Source organism: Leopardus geoffroyi, chromosome B2 (assembly GCF_018350155.1).
Source record: "Leopardus geoffroyi isolate Oge1 chromosome B2, O.geoffroyi_Oge1_pat1.0, whole genome shotgun sequence".
NCBI lineage: Eukaryota > Metazoa > Chordata > Mammalia > Carnivora > Felidae > Leopardus > Leopardus geoffroyi.
This window is the reverse complement of record NC_059332.1, coordinates 38359066-38379718: the sequence shown is the minus strand read 5'-3', so window position 1 is coordinate 38379718 and position 20653 is coordinate 38359066. Positions and strand designations below refer to the sequence as shown.

Sequence of the window (20653 nt, the reverse complement as noted above, 5' to 3'; positions counted from 1 at the left end):
CCTGCAGGAGCTGGGAGGTTGAACTTCGGAGCCCCCTCACTGTCCGTTGTTTAAAAGATCTCCCATCCCAGTGAGCACCATCTGGTGTTTCAGGGCCCTTCCCCGTCTTCTGAGCTTGCTATCAAACTGTGTCTAACGTCTTGCTCAACACTTCTTTCATTTACAAAGTTGGTAACGCTAAGGAAAGGGGACAAAATAAAAATACCAAACTGCCTAACATCCGCACACACTATATGGACTCAACTTTGCTTTGAAGCTGTACGCAGAGAGGAAAGACTGACACGTCAATTACCAAAATGCTAACTCAACTAGAAGGCAAGTTCCCCAAGTGTGGTTTGTGACAAGGTGGGAAACTGGGGGACAAGGGTGGAGGGGCAGACATTTCCAGGAGGTTTTCAGCCTTCTAGTGATGGATTTAGAGGCTAATTTTATTTTTGTTTTCCTGCTTTACGTATTTTCTGCATTTTCTGTAATGAACCTGCATTGCTTTTATAATCAAGGAGGGAAAGTTGCTTTGTTTTTTACCTTCATATCCTTCCAAAATTTTTCTTAATTATAACTCACTCCACAGCTATTCTGTCCCCTCTGCTCACATGCTGCCTCTTGGCTCTCATCTTCTATTTCTACCTGTCAATTTGCACTTGAGAGGGTTCTTGCTCAATATTCTTGACCAGATTTCCTACGCAGTGGCCCAAGAACCTCTGGTCAATGGAGCTTTCCCAAAGTGGAAGGAGATGTTTCCTCCCGTGGAAGAGTAGTGGGCTTACTGCCTGCCATTCCCTGTCCTGGGATCCACTCCCAGCCCCAACAAGCTCACTAGAAGGTTCTTCATGAAGCAAGTGGTTTATCCCATGAGGAACAACACAGGAAGAAACCTGCAGGTGAGGAGAACTGGATATACACGTGCATGAACACACACTTGTGTGCACACACACATTCACATACTCACACACCCCCATCTGCCTCTGCGTTCCTTCTGTATCTGGAGGAAAATGTCATCCAGTTAGTGCCCTCAGATGAACCAGGAAGGCAAGTCCCTCAGTTGTGGCTTGTGGGGGGCGGAGGTAGGGAGCTGGGAGGGGGGTGTCACAGCCAATCAGCTTCCATCTGGCTCTGAAACCCAAACTTACTTCCCCGGACTGGACTAGGATCCCATTTCTCAATGTGAGGAGTCTTGCTCTCTCTTGGTGACACGCACTTTCCCCAAGAATGCCGGACTTCTCAATGAGGAATTCTTGTATATTTGGGATTCTTGGAATCCGGACAAAGACTAATGAATTGCTGGCTCTACCCTAGGTTTGGAAACCCTCTAGAACTCACAGGCATGGGGGGAAGGAGTGAGGCAGGGAAAGAGGGTGTGGGTGTGTTTGCAGCTGAGAGGAGGATGCGGGACTGAGATATAGGACCACAGTATCCACGCTGCAGCCACTCCCGAAGCTACCCACTGACACCCAAATCAGAAGTCACCTTCTATTCTGTGACTAGAAGGCTGACACGGACAAGCTGGCCGTGCGGGACACAGAACAGTATTTCTATGACACAATGAGCTATACCACAATGGAAGTCAGGTAGTTGGTTGCTCAGTTCATCACAGAGGGAGGTGGTTGCAACCTATCGGGACGCAGTACAGACAGCCTGGGTCCTAGGTTCAGGCACACCTTATTTGGAATACCCTCTGTGCTTTTGACTAGCTATGTGACTTCAGGCAAGGCGCCTATCCTCTCAGAACCTTGGTTTTTCTCTTCCGTAAAGTGTGGTAACAGCCACTTTGCAGGTCTACCGTGAGACAGGGATGTGCTGAAGTGTGCAAGTGCTGAGCCCAGTGCCTGGCCCATACAGTGGGCCTTCAGTAAATGGTAGGTATCATTTTATGAGTTTAAAGAGTAGACGTTCATAAAGCTCTTTATGTAGTGGGCTGGCTGCCCTGGGGATGGCCAGGCAGTGAGAAGGCATAGCTCCCTGGAATAATGGCAGCTAAACTTAAGTTCCTTCCTTCACACGCTCCTCAGGAGTCTTCATGTGTTGTGGCAGGTTTGGGCCATGCCACCCTACTCCACACCCTAGCTGTGTGAATGTGTGTGTTCTAGATCACCAGAATGAAATAGTAGAGGGTCCACAGGAGGCCTGGGACCCTTGTCTCCTCAACTTGAAGTGGTCAGGAAGCACGCTGGCCCCTCAGTAAAGACTGGGCAAACCACCCCAACCTTGCTGTCTAGAGAACTCCATGAGTTCTTAAGGCGTCCTGAAGAACACAGTGGCCCGGGTTCCTGCCCCCCTACCCTCACCTCCCCACACACCCCCTGCCAAGAGCTCCAGTAACCTGGGCAAACAGACCAGGCCCCCAGGGTGTTCTCGGTCTGAGAAGGCAAAACACAGACATAAAAGACTTAAGAATACAGAAAAACAAGGGGGAAAGAAAATAATTTTCTTTCAAAGGAACTCATATATGCAGAGGGATCATGAGGTGATCTAAGGAATCCACATTCCACAGGGTTAATCTGGGGAGACTTTCTAGAGAGAGCGGCGATGGGTAGGGCCGCCATTTAGTGTCCCCACGAGTTCTCCCCAAAAGAACCCCCCTCGGACCCTGTGGCCTGACTGACTGGAGAACAGGCATTTTTGCCTGAAATAGTAAATTTACATAACCTCACCATCAGAGCGATGCTCAGTGCGGCTCTGGTTACAACAACAAGGGTTTAAGAACTGGAGAGTCTGCAATGGCAAAGGCAGAGGGGGAAAACAAAACAAAATCCACATGAGGTTTTAATTTTCTTTAGCCACGTGAGAATGGCCCGTAGATCCAGCTATAAATACCCGGCTGCCATTGCCACAAGATGGAAAATCACACACACACACACACACACACAGACAAGTCCCTTCCAACAGTTCATGAGCTCAAGAACACAAATCAATGTTTCTAAGACAATCTGTCTTGGGAAGATGTAGTATTAGACTCCCCCTTGCTAAGTGTCTTGCACTGAGGCTTCCCCAAATATATCCGACAGGGCTTGGAAGGAAGTTATCCAACAGCCAACACCAGAGTAGAACACGGAGCTGTCCCCACAACCCCAAGACCAAGTCAAAGCCACAAACAGGACTGAGGGAAAGGGTGTTAGGTAGAATTGCTTAGAAGGAAGTAAAGAGCACCCTGCTTGACCCAGGACACCTTGCGTAGGGATTCCTAAAAGCAGGGCCTGAGACAGACTTGTAATGTATGTCATATATTGAAGCTGTGGTCTTAGGAGAAACCAGGAATGGAAGGAGGAAAAGAGAAGAGGGCAGAGGAATGACCTGGCACGAATGTGGTTTTTGGAGAGATCTAGCTTCATCTCTGTCCTATGGGGAGCTCTGCAGGGGAACCCCACTGCCACATTGCCCCCCCCCACCTGGGGGCGAGGGCATGGGGCTTTTCTACCTTTCTCCCTGGTAGTCATTGGCCACAGAATTCGGGGGAAGGGCAGGGCAAGCAGGGTGTAACTCCTCATGTAGGAACCACTGCACAAACAGGTTCAGTAAGTCAAGGGCAACCCACATAGGTGCAAGCCATTAGCTGAGCTCCCACAGCAGCTGGGGGACCTGTGAAGGACACCAACAGCATCTTCTATATAGGGTCTGTGAGCCCAAGGGACTTGCTGCTTAGAAGTCATATTTTCTATTGATTGCAAAGGTTGATTTGGTTGGCTGGTTTTATTTTCTTTTGCTTGGGATGCTTTCAAGAATCATCCTGCAGAAGAGAGAGCAAAGGTGTGACCAATGCAGCACACAATGTGAACTTCCCACCTAATACCTCTTCTCGCCTTCTCCCATACTAGTAGGTCCCTGCTTTTTTTTTGAGGCAGCAGCATTCCCAATTAAAAATTGTTCAGCTCCCTCCAGACTCCATTGCAGCTTGAGGTCACTACTTCACAGAGTTTTGGCCAGTTTCTGGAGGGAGCTTTCAGAAAAGCTTGTTAAAGAGAGCTTGGCATTCGCTCGCATGCACTTTTTGTACCTTGTCTTGCTCTTTCTTCCTGCCTGGAATGCAGATGTGAAGCTAGAAGCAAGGCAGCCGTCTCGTAACCATGAGGCAACGAGCACAAAGACAAAAGTCTCATTCGAAAGAAGGCTGATGTAGAGAGATAGAGGGAGCCTGGGTCTGTGATGACACTGTGGTATCACTCTGCCAACTCTGGACTACGCTGGACTCGTATAAGAAAAATAAGAACCCTACTTGATGGAGCCACTTAAAGTCAGCTTTCTATCCCATGTAGTCGAACACAAATTCTAACTGATACATGCTTCAAAACACCGGTTCTGTGGGGTATCCCAGGGAAAAAGCCTTCTCCAGATAAATAAATTGAGAGACTACTAGTTTAAACAATGGGAAACCTGTCTTCTGGCTGCACTGCTTCTCTGAATGCATGGCCCTGTGTGGGCGAGGGCAGGGACAATGCAGGAACACTGCTCGCATTTCTTGAATCACAGAACTTCTCTCCCTAGGGCCACTGTGTGAGAATCTGGTGTTTTGTCAAATGCAGTTTGGGAAATGCTAGGCTACATGACTTCTTCTGATTTCCTTCCTTCTGAACATTTCATGATTCCCCACCTGGAGGGGACCAAGTAGATGGTCAGCCCCACAGTGGCCTTGGCGTTCACCCTCCATGGGACATAAGTGCTCATCAAAGAATTGAGGCCTGTGGAGTTGATTGGAAAAGGGCAATGAAATAGACAAACTAAAAGACTCAAGGAGAGGACAAGTCTTTTAGAATTTTGAGTACTCATTCCTCTTTCCAAGCAGGGATTAGCACTTGCCTCCAGGAATAATAATAATAATAACAATAATAATAATAATAATAATAATAATAATAATAATAATAAATGATGTTGAGACAGCCAGCATTTAGTGAGCATTTATTACACACCAGGCACCATATTTCACATGGATGCTCCCATGCAACCGTCACAATTGCCTAGTGAGAAAAACACCTTCAGTTTGCCTACTTTGCAGATGAAAAACCTAAAGCCTCTCAAGAGATATCAAATGTTTATCTGGAGTCACTCAGCTACTACCTGACAGAACAGAGACTCTCAACCCCCAAAGCCCACCAACTTCAATGACTCCAGTTCCTCCACCTTCCTTTGCCAAGCACACATTTTGTTTACATACTGCGAACTTCTGCATGATACTTCTGCAGGTGTCCCTGTGAATTGGGTGCGTACATCCTGATTGACAGACCGGACTGGGAATTCTCAAGGGCAGGCCCTGTACCCCCATGGGCTCGGATATGTTCTTTTCTCCTTTCTCTGTACTTTGTCACAGAATTTTGAGACCATGTCTCCACCATGCTGGGCCACCCAGTCAAAGCTGCCTCTCTGACATTTATCACGGACTTCATGGGAGGTAAGATGTACTCAAGTGAGCCTGAGGGTGAGGGTAATGAATGGCGCAGGTGGAGGCGGAACCAAGAGGCAAACTCTGGGATGGTTAGCTCCAGCTAAGTGCATCCTCCGTTCCACATGCGTATCCATCAGGGTGCTTAAGACCAGTATCGTGTGTCGTATGGATTGGGTTCACACCAGGTCTCAAGTCCCCAGCCTGCCACCTGAGACCACCAAGCTCAATCACATCTTCCATTCTCTGGACTGGAAAGTATTCGGAACATGATAAATAGCCAATCCTCAAGCCTCGTTCAAAACATCATCCTTTTTACAGCACAGAATAAAATACCTGATCCATAACCACAAATATCAGTTCCTTTCCTCCCAGACCCCTTTCCTGGCTTACCCACATAAGCCTCCTGGAGTCGACCAGTCCAAAAACAGCCCAAACTGCCCCAAAGCTTGGATCACAGGGGACTCCCCATCATTCCTGGTCTGTCTAGTTACACAAGAATGCCCACGACACATCCGAGGCTCTGTCTCTTCTCGGTTTTCCCCTTGACCTCCACTCCCTGTCCTTCTCTGCCATGCTCCTGCCCAGGGGGCCAACCTCTCCAGAATGCATCACCCAGATTCCTGGGCTTCAGTGCTCAGTGGGATTTGACCCACAGACAGCAACTGCAGGGGACTGGAGGGTGGAAGGAGAGAGACCTTGGGTGCTTATTCCAGTATTCCCTTTCTGCTGTCAGTGGTGGTGCTCCTCTAGGGCCACAACTGTCAAGGGGCCCTAACCCTTGAGCTTCAGCTGGCACAGGGCTCTGATAACACATTTCTCCCCCTGGCCCCGTCAGGAACAGGACTGTTAACATCTTCCTGCTGTTGCTCATCCCTGGGTGTCTCATCCTCTCCTCTAGGACCTTCTCTCTCTGAAGATAGTCCTCTCATTACATTCATATCAATTAAACCAATTCAGGAGTGCCAACTGTTTCCTGCCCAGAGCCCGACTGATACAGACTCCCATGTACATTCTCAGAGCCACCATCTACCCAGGACTTGCTCCCAAGAGTCCCAATTTTGTGTGATTTTCTTCCTTTTAATTAAGGTGAATTATACGATGTATAAATAAACAAGAGGCAGGGAAGAAAGCCATCCCCAGCCTTAGGTCCATAGCAAGCACCATAGCAGCCAGATGAGGGGCTCACTGTTGCAGAACTGAGCACCGAGGTTCATGAACCTGGTCAAGGACAGAGGGCTGCACAATACGGGACAGGGCACTCAAGGCCAGCACAGTCTGTGTCCCTTGGATTGGGCTCGGACCAGATTCCAAGGGAGAGGGGGCTGGAACAAAGAGCAAGGCACATAAAAGAGCTGAATCAACTGGGTTTCAATAAGCACCCAGAGAAGAGGCCAGTGTGGCTTCATTGTCCAGTAAAAGAAAGGGAAGCAATTCCTGGCGGTGGGCACTTTCCCACTTTGGGGAAGGATGTTTGCAAGAGGAACAGAGCAGTGGCTGTATTTAACCAAAATCAGAGGGATGGCAAATTTCACCGAAACCAGGCAGCTATGATGGGAGAGACAGATCCTTTCACCCTGGGGCAATGAGAAATACTAGAGACTGTTGGTCCCATGTCCTTATCACAAGGATGTCAGGATGACAGTTGTGGCCACTTGCCAGCACATGTAAGAAATCCCAGGAACTCTCGAGGAAGGGGTGGGATGAGAGAAGGCTCTAGCGATTTTCTATATGGAAAATCAGCCAGAGAGTTGATGTTTGGTTTCTTTTAGCATGACCCCACTTTGCATTTTACTAATATATCAAAATATGATCCCAACAAAGCCACATATCAGAAAAAAAAAAAATAGGTCATGATCTGTAACTCAAAACCAGGGATTACCACAGGGCCCAGGGTAGATGTCCGGAGAACAGCCCCTTTGAAGATGATCACATCTACGTAAAATTTCCCAGAAGAACCTGGAGCAAACAGGAAGCACCCTCCTATTCTCTCTTCAACGTGTCTATTTGCCAACAGGCAGAGGAGACAGGGTAGGAGTCTGTGCCCATTTTTAAAAATTAACCCTTTTAATTAAAAAATATTTTAGCTATCTAAATATATAGATAGTAATAAACATTCGTGTAGCCATTACTCAGTACAAGAGAGAAAATATTCCACATATAAATGGAGCCCCTTCTTACCCCTCCCTGGTCTTCCTGTCTGACTTCCCTGGAGGGAGCCACTTTTCTGAATTTACTGGTTATTCCAAACATGTGGGGTTTTTTTAATGTTTATTTATCTTTTTTGAGAGTAAGACAGAGCATGAGTGGGGCAGGGGCAGAGAGAGAGAGAGAGAGAGAGAGAGAGAATGAGAATATCCCAAGCAGGCTCTACGCTGTCAGCACAGAGCCCAACACGGGTCTCAATCCCAGAAACCATGAGATCATGATCAAAGTGGAAATCAAGAGTGGGACACTTAACCTACTGAGCCACCCAGGCACCCCACCAAACATGTTTTTATACTTAATTATACATGTAAATATTTGTAAGTAAAAGATTATTTTGTATGATACTAAATTCAATATGAATGACATCCTTCCGTAATTTGCTTTTGCATTCAACATTACTTCCACTTAATATTATATCTCACTAGCACATCCGTTCATCTTCTCACTGTAATGCATAGTATTCCATTATATGTACATATCAAACTCTAAAGAGTTGGTCTTCTGGTTGACAGAAGTTTGGGTTTCTTTCTAACTCTTAAAAACCATGCTGTGCTCTTTTCCTCCCTGGCTGCCTAAAGCTCGACCGCCATCATGAATGACACAGTAACTATCCAGACCAGGAAGTTCATGACCAACCGACTACTTCAGCGGAAACAGATGGTCATCGATGTTCTTCACCCCGGAAAGGCAACAGTACCTAAGACAGAAATTCGGGAAAAACTAGCCAAAATGTACAAGACCACACCTGATGTCATCTTTGTATTTGGATTCAGAACCCATTTTGGAGGTGGCAAGACAACTGGCTTTGGCATGATTTAGGATTCCTTGGATTATGCAAAGAAAAATGAACCCAAACATAGACTTGCAAGACATGGCCTGTATGAGAAGAAAAAGACGTCAAGAAAACAGTGAAAGGAATGCAAGAACCGAATGAAGAAAGTCAGGGGAACTGCAAAAGCTAATGTTGGTGCTGGCAAAAAGAAGTGAGCTGGAGATTGGACAACAGAAGGAGTAAAGACGCTGCAGGAACTATCTGGTGGTTGTGCAGATTTTTCATAAGAGGATTAATAAACTAAGAACTTAAAAAAAAAACATGCTGTAGAGAATATTCCCGAACACAGCTCCTTTTCATAGGTATTAGACTTCCTCTAGATTTACCTAAGAATGAAACTTCTGGGTCATAGGGCAAGTACATCTTTAATTTTACTAGATAGTACCTAATTGCTCTCCAAAGTATACACAACAACGTAACCCCCACCATTAGTGAATGGGTGTTATCTCTGGTTCTAGATCCAACATGAAGAGTATAATTCGGAGGAGAGGGGGATCTGGTAAGTGTGAAATGATGTCTCCCTGTGATTTCAATATATGGTAGGCCTTTGATTCCTAGCCAGGTTGAACATCTTTTCCTATGCTCATTATTCTATAGCATCACTGTACTGTTAGAACTACACTTGCATGCTTTGAAAAACCAAAGAAAATTTTCTTTTAACTTATAAAAGTTTGAACAAGTTGAAGTTCATCACTTCCTCACTGGAAATCTCAGGAAAGGCAGGAGGAGCTGTGGATGTAGGCAGAGGGAAGACTGCCTTTTGCATACTGGCTTTGAGACCGGGATTTTTCAAATGAGCCCTAACTTCAGAGATAAAGCACATGAAGCAGAACTCCAGTAATCCCTGGGCAAGTTGGAGAACACATCTTTTTAGACCTTGTCAACGTTGTCCAGGAAAAGTTTAGCATGCTTTCACGGTGCCCTTCGCCCCTAAGAGGCACGCTAGGTGGACACCACAAATGAACTGAAGGAACCAGAGGAACCATCGGTCCATCTTTCTGCTGCAGGGAGTACCATGTACTTATCATCCCAACAGATCAAATCACTCCTCTAATAACAGAGGCCTGGAAGGAGATTTCACAACTTCCTGACATTCCCAAACACTCTTAAATGGAATCTGAGTTAATCCGCTTTGAACACCTCCCTCTCATAGCATTGATGTCATGGAATAGTACTCTTCGCTTCTGGATCTTTCCTTGACAACACTGTTAGTATGTTGAGGACTCCTCTTAATACCTCCTGTCCCTGGCACAAGGACGGATGAAGTAGTTTGGAAATGCAGGAGGGCAGGGACTGTATCTTATTCAACTTCAAAGTTTCAGAAGGCATTTGATTATGTTTCTTAAGGGAAAGCGTTTCTTCCACACTAAATCTTTTCCAAGCCCGAAGACCAGAGTAAACATGGAAATAAGCCCTCTTGCTCAGAGCACAGAACTCTAGAAAATACGTTGGGATGCTTCTTCTCCATGAAGCCTTCCCTGACATCCCCCACCTCAAAACAATCCCGCCTCCTCTGTGACTGCATTGGTACCACACTGTGCCTAGTATTCCCAGGGAAAGCAAATTATCCGGCAAACAGCAGTAATAAAGAGGGACAGAGTACACACCGTGTTCCAGGAACTATTCTAAGTACCTTACGAGTACTAATTTTGTCCTTCTTTGGGGTAAATACTATGACTGTCCCCGTTTTACTCAGTTTTGAGGAAGCTGAGTCTCAGGGAGGATATAGTTCTGGAAGCGGTGGAATTTAAATTTGGACGCTAGCAATTTGACCCCAGAATCTACACTAGGAGCCACTAGGCTACACCAAAGCCACTCCTGGCTAGCCGTACATAAGCGCGTCAGTGCTTCTCGCTGTTGTTCTTGGTGAAAGTGCAGCTGTGCACTTCATGAGAAATTAATTACCCTTTGCGTCCTTATCTCTGACACCCACATCAAATCCCCAAGGCCTTGAAGAATTCGCTGATCCCATCCTTGTTTATTAACGAAAGCTCCAGGTCACATGGGCTTGCCATACACGCACCGTCTGCCTCACTTGAAAAGACGGAGGCCCCAGCGGCGGTGGGGGGGTGGGGAGCGAACCTTGCTCACAGCACCCCCTCAGCACGCGGTGACTTACACCAGCGCTTCTCAGATGATTGTTGAGCCTCCGCCACCACTGATAACTATGAGTCACCAGGCGCTTCGTACTTGTCGTATCCCCTATGCCACAGACCCCCTTCACTCCTATGCCACAGGTATTACTGGCATTTTCATTTCACACATGATGAAAACCCCAGGCTCAGAAAGGCCAAATTGCTAAATCCCTTCTCTAAGGAAGTTCTGCTAATTAGCGGATACTATCAGAATAGATTAGACATTCAAACCTAGACTTCCCACAACACAACATTTTGCCACTCATTAAGTTGGTACCTTTTATTTTTCTTCTTTGCCTGTATGCACATCCGTACACACAACTAACTTCTCTTCCTGGACCAGTGGACTAGGGGTCAGATCAAAAAAAAAGAGGGAAGAGGGTACCTGCATGGCTCCGTCGGTTAAGCATCGGACTCTGGATTTCGACTCAGGTCATGATCTCACAGTCGTGAGATCCCGCCCCACATCAGGCTCCATGCTGAGCCTTGGGATTCTCTCTCTCTCTCTCTCTCTCTCTCTCTCTCTCTCTTCCCCTCTGCCCCTCCCCACTCTCAAAATAAAGATTTTTTTTTTAAAGATGTTCCATGAACTGTGAATGAATGAAAGAATGAATGAGCTCATGGAGTAATGATATATACCCTCAACAAGTATTCCCTGGGTGCTAACTCTGTGCCCGTCACCCAGCTAGGTGCCACAAATACCACAGTGACTAAAGCACAGCCTTAGCCTTCTGGGAGCTTCTAGTCTGTTACCACATGCATCTCAGCGGTAACTAGATCTGTGAAAAAATTCACCTTGTCAGAGCCTAGTCTGAGCAAGGAATGGTATGCAGAAGGGAAGAAAGCCAGGCGCCATTTTAGCATCAACAGAGGAGACTAGAAGCACATCGCATGGGGGCAATCTCCAGACACACAGTGTTCTGAAAGAGTTAAAGAGAACCTGTAGGCCCCACTGATCAGGAGAGCGATGCCCACTCAGGTTCCCAGAGAGTGAACCTATGTCCCAGTTTACCCGGGACATTTACCCAAACAGCGCCAATGGATGCCTGCCTCCCCAGTGTCCCCTCCAGTGACCCTTTCACTCTTGAACAGGCCCTGGTTTAGACAGTAAATTACATGGTCGTCCTTGCCTTCCAGGAAATTTATGACCTTTTCCAACAGCCCCTGGGCAGGAAAACAATTTGGCTTCTCAAGGTCATTGAGTTGGCTTCTTTCTTCTCCTTTGTTACAGAGTGTCTCCTCACAGCCACCACCCTGCAACTGGCCCAGGCTCAAGGGTGACAGGCCCCGCATCGGTGCCCATGTCTATGTCCAGTGCTCGCACTGAAGCCCAAACTATTCACCATCAGATCCCAAAACGTAGGAACCTTAGGTCCAAGGACATGTGTCTTATATCCTGGCTCTGAAAATTTCTTCCTGTGTGATCTTAGACAAGCCACTCCACCCCTCCGAGCCTCAGTTTCCTCATCTATAAGAGAGGGTAACAGCACTCATCTCATCTCATGGGACTATTGCAGGAAGTAGAATGAGTGAAAAAACCCAGCACAGTGCCTCGTATACAGGACGCACCTACCTGCAGCAGGCTTTCTGGAACACGTGAGCTCTCGGACATAAAGGGCACGGATAAAATGAACACCTCAGGAACCCCAGTAAATGACTGGGCCTCAGGCCCCGGCCTTACCAAGTTGGATCCGCTTCTTCCTCTTTACAGAACATGGAAAACATGGCACGACCGCTTCATAAAACTGACGGTAGGTACCTCCTGAAGCTGACCACACGCATTCCCTGGGATCCAGCATCTCCACTCCCCGGACGTACCAACGGGAATGCACCCATGGGTTGACCCAAGGACAAGTGCACAAATGCTCACAGTGACACTGTCCGCTAACCGCCTCAAACTTGGCAACCAGCCATATGCCCATCAACAGAAGGGTGGATGCATCAAGTGCGTGACGGTCACATAACGGAAGGCTACACGACAGTGACAATGAGTGGTCTACACAACAACACTGCGCTGAGCAAAAAGAGCCAGACCCCAATGAGTACACACCATATGATTGCATTTATAGGACGTTCAAGAACAGGCAAAACAAGGGGCGCCTGGGAGGCTCAGTCGGTTGAGCGTCCGACTTCAGCTCAGGTCATGATCTCATGGTTTGTGGGTTCGAGCCCCGCGTCGGGCTCTGTGCTGACAGCTCAGAGACTGCAGCCTGCTTCGGATTCTGTGTCTCCCTCTCTCTCTGCCCCTCCCCTGCTCATACTCTCTGTCTTTCTCAAAAATAAACATTAAAAAAAAGAAGAACGGCAAAACTAATCAACTGCATTGGAAGTCAGGATTATGGAAGGGGAGTAGCCAGAAGGAGGCATGGGGGCTTCTTAGCCCAGAGACAGTTGGGAGGCAGGGGCTTTAGAATATTCTGTTTCTTAGGGCATCTGGGTGGCTCAGTTGGTTAAGCCGCTGACTTCGGCTCAGGTCATGATCTTCCACTCCATGAGTTCGAGCCCCACGTCGGGCTCTGTGCTGACAGCTCAGAGCCTGGATCCTGCTTTGGATTCTGTGTGTGTCTCTCTCTCTGCCCCTCTGCCTCTCATGCTCTCTCTCTGTCTCTCTCAAAAATAAATAAACACTAAAAAATTTTTTTAAAAAAGAATATGCTGTTTCTTGAACTGGATACTTGCTACACCGGTATGCTTAGTGGGTGAAAATCCATTGGGCTACATACATACTTATAAACTGCATTTTTCAGTCATGTTGCACTTCAACAAAAAGTTTTAAAAACTTTAAAATGTAAAATGTATTTCTTTTTGTGGTACAGACTACATCAGACTAAGTAGCACACTGAGCAAAGCCAGTCAGATATTTTATTTAATAATATAAGTAAAGTGTTGCTCCCCCCAACCCTACAGCTCTGTGCCGGGCACCGTGCAGGGTGCTGGGTGAACAGGGCTAATGAGACTTGGTGGCTGTCCTCCATCATCATCATCGCTAACATTTCTTAGTGTTCCCTATGTGTCAGCCCTGGTGTCATGGCTTCTTTTTTTCTTTCTTTTTTTTTTTTTTTTCTTTACCAAATCATGCATGAACTTTATCTTTATCACAATCTATTTTACAGATGAGGAAACTGAGGCCCAGAGAGGTAAAGTAACTCATGCACGGCATCACACCTAGCATGAACTGGAACCTGAATCTGAACCCAGGGGCTGTGCCCATAAATCTGGTCTATCAGCTCTGGTAGCCCCAGCTTTCACTTAGACAGGCACAGACATCAATAACATGACCCATTCAGGGCAGCAGTGATGGAGAATCATCATCTGTGTGTCTAGAAAAGGCAGTTCCTAACTCTGGGCAGCTCCTAGCCCAGTGCCACATGACAGGTGACAGACTGATAAATATGTTGACAAGAGATTAAAAAGAAAAGAAGGGTTAAAATGGCCTGGCCCTACTACTGCCCCAAGTCCACAGAAACTCTGAGTTTGCTTCAAGCTAACTTCAAAGCCACCTTTGGCGGTGTGGGAATACTGACCCATCTTCCTGCTGACATGGAGTTTACTCCCTTCCCTTGCCACCTGGTCCTGGGACCTTGAGGCTGGGGAACGCGGTGTCTGGGAGGAAGTGAGGGAGGGTTGACACTGCCCTCCAGGAATGTGGTCAGACATTGAGCCGTGAGTCTAGGTCCCTGAGTCTGGCACACGGTGCATCCATCACACAGGCAAGCTTTGCTTTGGCACGCGGGCAGGCCATCAGTATCTGTGACCCGAAAGGCTGAATATTCAACACAGCACCAAAGGTTGCCCCCATGCTTAGGACAAAGCAGAAAGAAACAAACACTCCCTAAGGGCAAATCAGATCTGGCAGAGACCCATGTCGGCATGATGTGAATACCTATGTGATACGGGGGCAGGAAGGCAGCCTCCCAGTGGACCAGCAGGGTTCTTGAGACTGCGCCCCTCAGTATTACAGAAACACTGGCAAGATGCAAAGGAATTCCCAAAGGTCAACTTGCCCAGTGCCCCCTATCTCCAGACAGGATGGCAACAAAGCCATCTGGTTGAGCTTCTACACAGATACACCTACACCCATCAGCCTAGCATGGGGAGGCGGGGGCAAATGAGAATTTGGCAGTAAAAATTAAAACATTTGCTCAGTCTATCCAGTTAGGACACCACCTTATTTGTAAGGAAACCTAGTTGGGTCTCACCTAGAAAACACACAGAATAGAGCACAAGAAAAGAATGCACTGTGTCATATTCTAGAAATAATGGACTAGAAAATAATGGACTGCTCCAATGTGGAATTTAAGGTACAAAACAGATGATCATAAGGGAAGGGAAGCAAAAATAATATAAAAACAGAGAGGGAGGCAAACCATAAGAGACCCTTAAATACAGAGAACAAAGTGAGGGTTACTGGAGGAGTGTTGGGTGGGGGGTGGGCTAAATGGGTGAAGGGCATTAAGGAGGATGCTTGTTGGGTTGAGCACTGGGTGTTATATGTAGGGGATGAATCACTAAATTCTATTCCTTAAATCATTATTACGCTAGATGTTAACTAACTTGGATTTACGTTAAAAAATGCAAAATACAAAAAAGAAAGAGAAAAGAAAAAAGAAAAAAGAATGGGCTGCTCCAAAACAAGTTCATATGAAGTAGTCAATATTTCTGGAGCAGGCAGGGGGTTCTCTGGAAGGGCTCTTGAGGTCATCATCTCACCACGCAGCCTCAGTCAACCCCATGTGGAGCCCTGAAGCTGGGATGCCCTTTAGAATCTTCCCACATTGGTCTAGAGGGGCCAGGCCTTCATCACGCCCATCAATCATTGGATGCAGGTGACCCAAGAGAGGAGTGTGGGCAGGAGTGATGATAGGCAGGGCAACTCTCCTCAGTGGGCTGACCACTGCCAGCGCCACCTGCCACTGGGGTCAGGCCAGAGCGAGGGTCAGGGTGGCACAGTATATGCCTGCTACTCGGAGATTTGGCCCCTGGTGATCTGAGTGTAGAGTCTTCACACCTGACCATTAAATTACACTGCCTGATTTGTTCCATCGGGACGGTTCTCCCATCTAATGGATCAGTCTTTGACATTTTCTACTGCCTTCCTGCATGGGCAGTGATGGAGGAGAACCAATCAGGGAAGGCTAAACTGATGAGAAGGAGGGGGGGCGGGGGCGGCCACAGGGCCTGATGCCCAATAGCTTTCCCAGAGGACAAACGAGGCCCACACAAAACGTGCACTCATATCCCAGATGGTCGCCAGGGCTAGGTACATCAATCACTCAGCCTGAGTGCCAGAATGCAGCTTTCCTGGGTGATGGATGCTTGATATGTCAGACGCAAGGACCCAAACTGGTGATCATCAGGATGAAACCATGTTTAATAACTGACTGATGTTAAAATAAATATCCCCACAAGAATGGCATGATCTCAAATATATAGAGCTGTGGGTGTCTCGGCCTAAAGAAATCAGACAAAATAAAAAGAAGTTTGATGCATTGCAGGGATAACCTTGATAGATGCTCAAGGGGAAGAAAAGTATGCTGCAGAGTCATGTGCAGTTAGACTCAGTTTCATGAAAAACATTCAAACAACAGCCGCTATGCCTGAATACACACCTGCAGGTATTTGTATGAACAAGGTAAAAGACAAATATAATCCTAGGCTATTGACATTAATTGCGAGGGTGTGGAGAGGGGGTATTCACTTTCCACTTGTCTTTTTGTATTTCTAGATGATGCCCATTCACTTAAGTAAAAATTATTCATAATTTGGAAAAATCAAAGAATATGCTTTTTAAAAGTATCAGCATCGTGTCATGTGCATAGTGGGGTCCCATATAAAAGTATTATTTCATTTTCTCTCCCCCCTCACCTCCATCAGGGCAGCTCCTAGTTGTCCACTAGGGGTTGATCAAAAGGCCGAGATTTTTCTGCGCCCTCCCCTTAATCATTAGAAGAGAACTTTATCTTAATATTCTTCCACACACAATATGCATCTGCCATCAGAATAAATCTGCCACTAAAATCTATAAAAATTATGCAACATGTTCTGTAGTCAAATGGCAATGCTGACCATAGCAAGCCAACTCCCAATTATCTTGGCACATATACATGGAAAGCCCAGAGAAGCCAAAACCCAACTTTTCACCACATCTGCCGACAAGAAGCCAAAGGCTTGGTTTTATGTTTCTCTCATCTTTCCCTGTCCCTGGCTACTCCTCAGGAGAGGTGTTCCAGAGGGCAAGAACCAACAGAGAGTACAGAGATGGTCCACAAAGGGTCCACATAGTCTATAAACTGGGTGTTTCTATATGGTTGATTATGGGGATTTGTTCTTGCAATCCCATTAGTACCTGGGCAAAGGCCTACTCTTTCCTCAAGAGTTAATTCAAATATCACTGAGTTGAACCAAGGGTCTAATTGACATTGTTGGGCTACCAGGTGTGGATATTCAACAAGGCAATTTGACTTTTATGAGCTCCAAACATGTAGAAGGCATGAAGGAGACTCAGTTCTTCCTTGCCTGCTAATGCAATGTGTTAAATGTTATGACAGAGCTGTGCGCCATGTTTGTGGGAGTGAGGAAGAAGGAGTGATTGGGGCAGGTGAGGAAAGCCTTGCAAAGGGCATTACAGGGGGAAGCAGACACCTGGGCAAGCCTGGCAGGACAAGTGGACCAGGAAGACAAGGACTGAGGAAGGTCCTTTCAGGTAGACAGAACTATGAACAAGGATACAGAGGTAGGATATGCTTGTGACCAGGTTAAGTGCAATAAAACCAAAATTATCCCCTGGAGGAATGATGGGACTTGCTGGTCGACACAGCACCCAGACATTCAGGAGCATCGCACTAACACACCCGGGGGGCCTAAAGGACACCCGTTACCTCCAAAACCAGTTTTTCTTCATCACCGCAGCTCATTATCTTTGCCTACCACATCCCTTACTCTGCCTGTAATACTGGCTTTGGATTTTGACTTTAATCTAGTTCCTTTCCTTTCACTTGGTTAATTGCCAGAAACTACAACCATTACAGCGAGAGCTGACATTTCTTGAGTGCTTCCATGAGGCCAGGGGTTGACGATCCTCTCAACCATCCTGCGAGGGCCGTATTATTTATTATCATCCCCCTTTTTCAGGTGAGAAAACAGACTCAGAGAGGTAAATAATATGCAAGGTCTTACAACAGGTAAGGGGCGCGCCAGGATGCAAGCACGGGTTTGTCTGATTCTAGAACCCACATTCTGGATCACCATGCCGTCACGTCCCTCCCTAAGATATACTCTCTGTTCATGTCTGAGATTCAGAGCAGGAGCCATCAAACTTTTTCTGTTAAAGGGCCAGACAGTAAATACTTTTGAGCCATACAGTCTCTTTCACAACACTCAACTCTTGCCCTTTTAGCATGACAGCAGCCAGAGAGAATACATAAACAAATGTCATGGCTGCATTCCAATAAAACTTTACTTATAAAACAAGGCCAGCAGTCTGGATTTGGCTGTTGAAACTCCTGGCTCCTAATCTACAGTAGTTTGTTCATTCTTTCATTCAATTAGCCAACAATTACTGAGTGTCTACCTTGTACCCGGCACGACCCCAGGTTAGGGGGATACAGGGAGCACCACACAAGTGCCTGCCCTCATGAAGTGTAATCTAAGCAAAGAGTTGGCTGTGTGTGTCGGGGGGGGGGGGTTCACCCATGCCTGCTACCCTGAATATTAACCTTGGGACCCTTCACTCTTTCCTTAGACCTTAGGCTCTCTCACTCACACTTCGGATCACTTGGGGAGCTTACAAAACTGTCAATGCGTGGGCCCCACTCCCCAGAGATTCTAATTTAATTGGCCTGGGGTGGGCCCAGGTTTTGACATGTTTACAAGCTTCCCAGGTGATTCTAAGGTGCAGCCAGGGATGCAACAGAACTGCTTGGGCAGCTATTGCCTTCCCGTTTCTTCCACTCACTTACGGCGTGAAAGAGGGAAGTCCTTTAAGCTCTCAGATTCTGAGCTGTCAAACAGGGTGCAGGCCAATCTCATAGGATTATTCTAAGGATGAAATGAGGCCACATGCCTTTAAAACTGTAGGCCGTTACATAAATGTAAGGTACTATTGTTACCGTGTCATTATTATTCCGTTTTAATGGTAGGTACTGCCTCAACGACTTCTCTCCCCAGTTTTGACTTTGATTCTTTGAACCAAGACAGCGTTTGGGATTTCTAAAACAAGCTGTATGGAGGGTTCGCTAATAGCCCGGGTTCATGGGTCAGTGAGCTGGTGGCCTTTCCTTTCTTCCAGGAGAGGATCACATCGGGCTATTTGTTTGACATGGGGAACACTGATCTGTGCCGCCTCACTTTTGTATTAAAGGTCTCCATCTCCAGGCTGAGATAGCTGACCTTTGAGCACTGATGTTAAGCCCTGAATAAGTAGCTTATTTGCTTTGACTCATGGACAAATGTCCAAAGCCATGCACTTTCTTAAGCTTAGAACCAGAGAGGGAGAAGGCACTAACATTTTGCTAAGCTCCGAGCACTTCGCTAGATCTTTCCCATATATATTTCATCTTCAGTACAACCCTGGGAAGTAAAAAGAGTCATTGTTTTCATTTGACAGATGAAAAAGGATCAGAAACAACGCATCGCTTGGGACCTGGGGATTCCAGAACTCAAACCTGGGTCTACTTGATTCAGAAGCTCCTTCCACCGCATGGCGAGGCATCCTACAAATAACTCAGCTCCCCCCTGGCCAGGACTCAGAGATAGAAAACTGCCTAAAGTTTATTTTTTCTAGGTTTTTTTTTTTCCCTTTGCTCTGCTTTCTCTTTCTGTGGACAGGAGACCCAGAAAGAACCCCACGACACCTGTTAACACCCATAGTCTGATAAACCTTGCACATTACTAGCATAACGACACATACAAATCCAAAGAAAAAGCAATCCCCCTCTGCACAGCATCTTGACAGTGCAGTTTTATAACCTCATAATGAAACAAAAAACAAACAAACCAAAAAATGTGAGAAGGGAGCTGGAGAAACAGATACTGCCAGGAGCGAGGAATTCACTGATCCCCCGATCTGGGCCATCTCAAGAGAAGTTGGCCACTGGCTGAGCCTCTGAAAAGTCATCCCAGGCCACAGTTAAAGAGAGAGCTTGAACAAAACAGAAACAAATGTGATCTTCAACATCTTAAATGTCAACTTGAAGGATAACTTAGAAGCTCTGCGATGGGCCATGAGAACCTGCAGCTGCCCTCTCCAGTACTGTCCGATGGACTAGCCAACTCCCCAAGACAGTGTATCAACCGGGGGCAGCCGCCCCACCCCATATGCCCCAGAGATGCTTACGGATAGCTGAACGTCCATACTTTACAACCCATTGGAGTTGGCTGCTTAATCAACCTCCGATCTCAGGCTGGTTCTACAAGACTCACCTGGTTCTCAAGCTTCCTGCCCTGCCCCCGCCACACACATACAACCTTCTCCCTCCCGAGAGATCTCCACCACAGAAGTGGTTTCCAGACCAGATACTCAGGATGCCTGCTACCTTCTCCCACATGCTCACGCATGCTCACTCTACTGGTCACCTTCTCTAGAGGGCAGAAATACGGGTAACCTGGGCCCTAGGACTGCCACCCACTGGCCCTCAATAATGGAAAACAGGTGGCCAGAGCTGGGGAAAGGTCCTTTCCCCAAAACCTAGACTCCCGATGGCTGAAAAATGAAGAGATAAAATTATGCTATACCCTTTATCAAGGATCTACAACATCACTAGCTCTGTTCTTAGTTCTTTTCCATAAATATCATTTTTGTAATAACCTTGTGGGGTAATTATCCTCCTTTTACAGATGAGGAAGCTAAAACGCAGAAGGAAAAAGTAACCTATATGCCAGGTTCCTAATTCTCTCCCAGGGCAATTTTCTCTGAGGTCTGCACTCTTTCCATCTTGCCGGGGTATACCTCAAGTCCAGCGCCAAAGGACACAGGATCCCCAAACACAGAGGCTCTGGCTGTGGAGACCTCCTCTGCTATCAAAGCCCAAGTTGTTCTTCCTGCCAGGTGTGTTTGCCCTTCGGACCTACAGGGGAGCCTGAGAATGCATCCTCTCTAAATATTCTCAT

The 20653-nt window shown here is 46.7% G+C and overlaps 1 protein-coding gene and 1 pseudogene across 6 annotated transcripts in view; one reads left to right on the top strand and one right to left on the bottom strand.

The window, feature by feature from the left end:
• DAAM2 (dishevelled associated activator of morphogenesis 2) overlaps positions 1-20653 on the bottom strand; it is a 118576-nt gene that overhangs the window by 95087 nt on the left and 2836 nt on the right. The gene's annotated exons all lie outside the window — the stretch shown is intronic.
• LOC123608333 lies at positions 8113-8671 on the top strand (annotated as a pseudogene).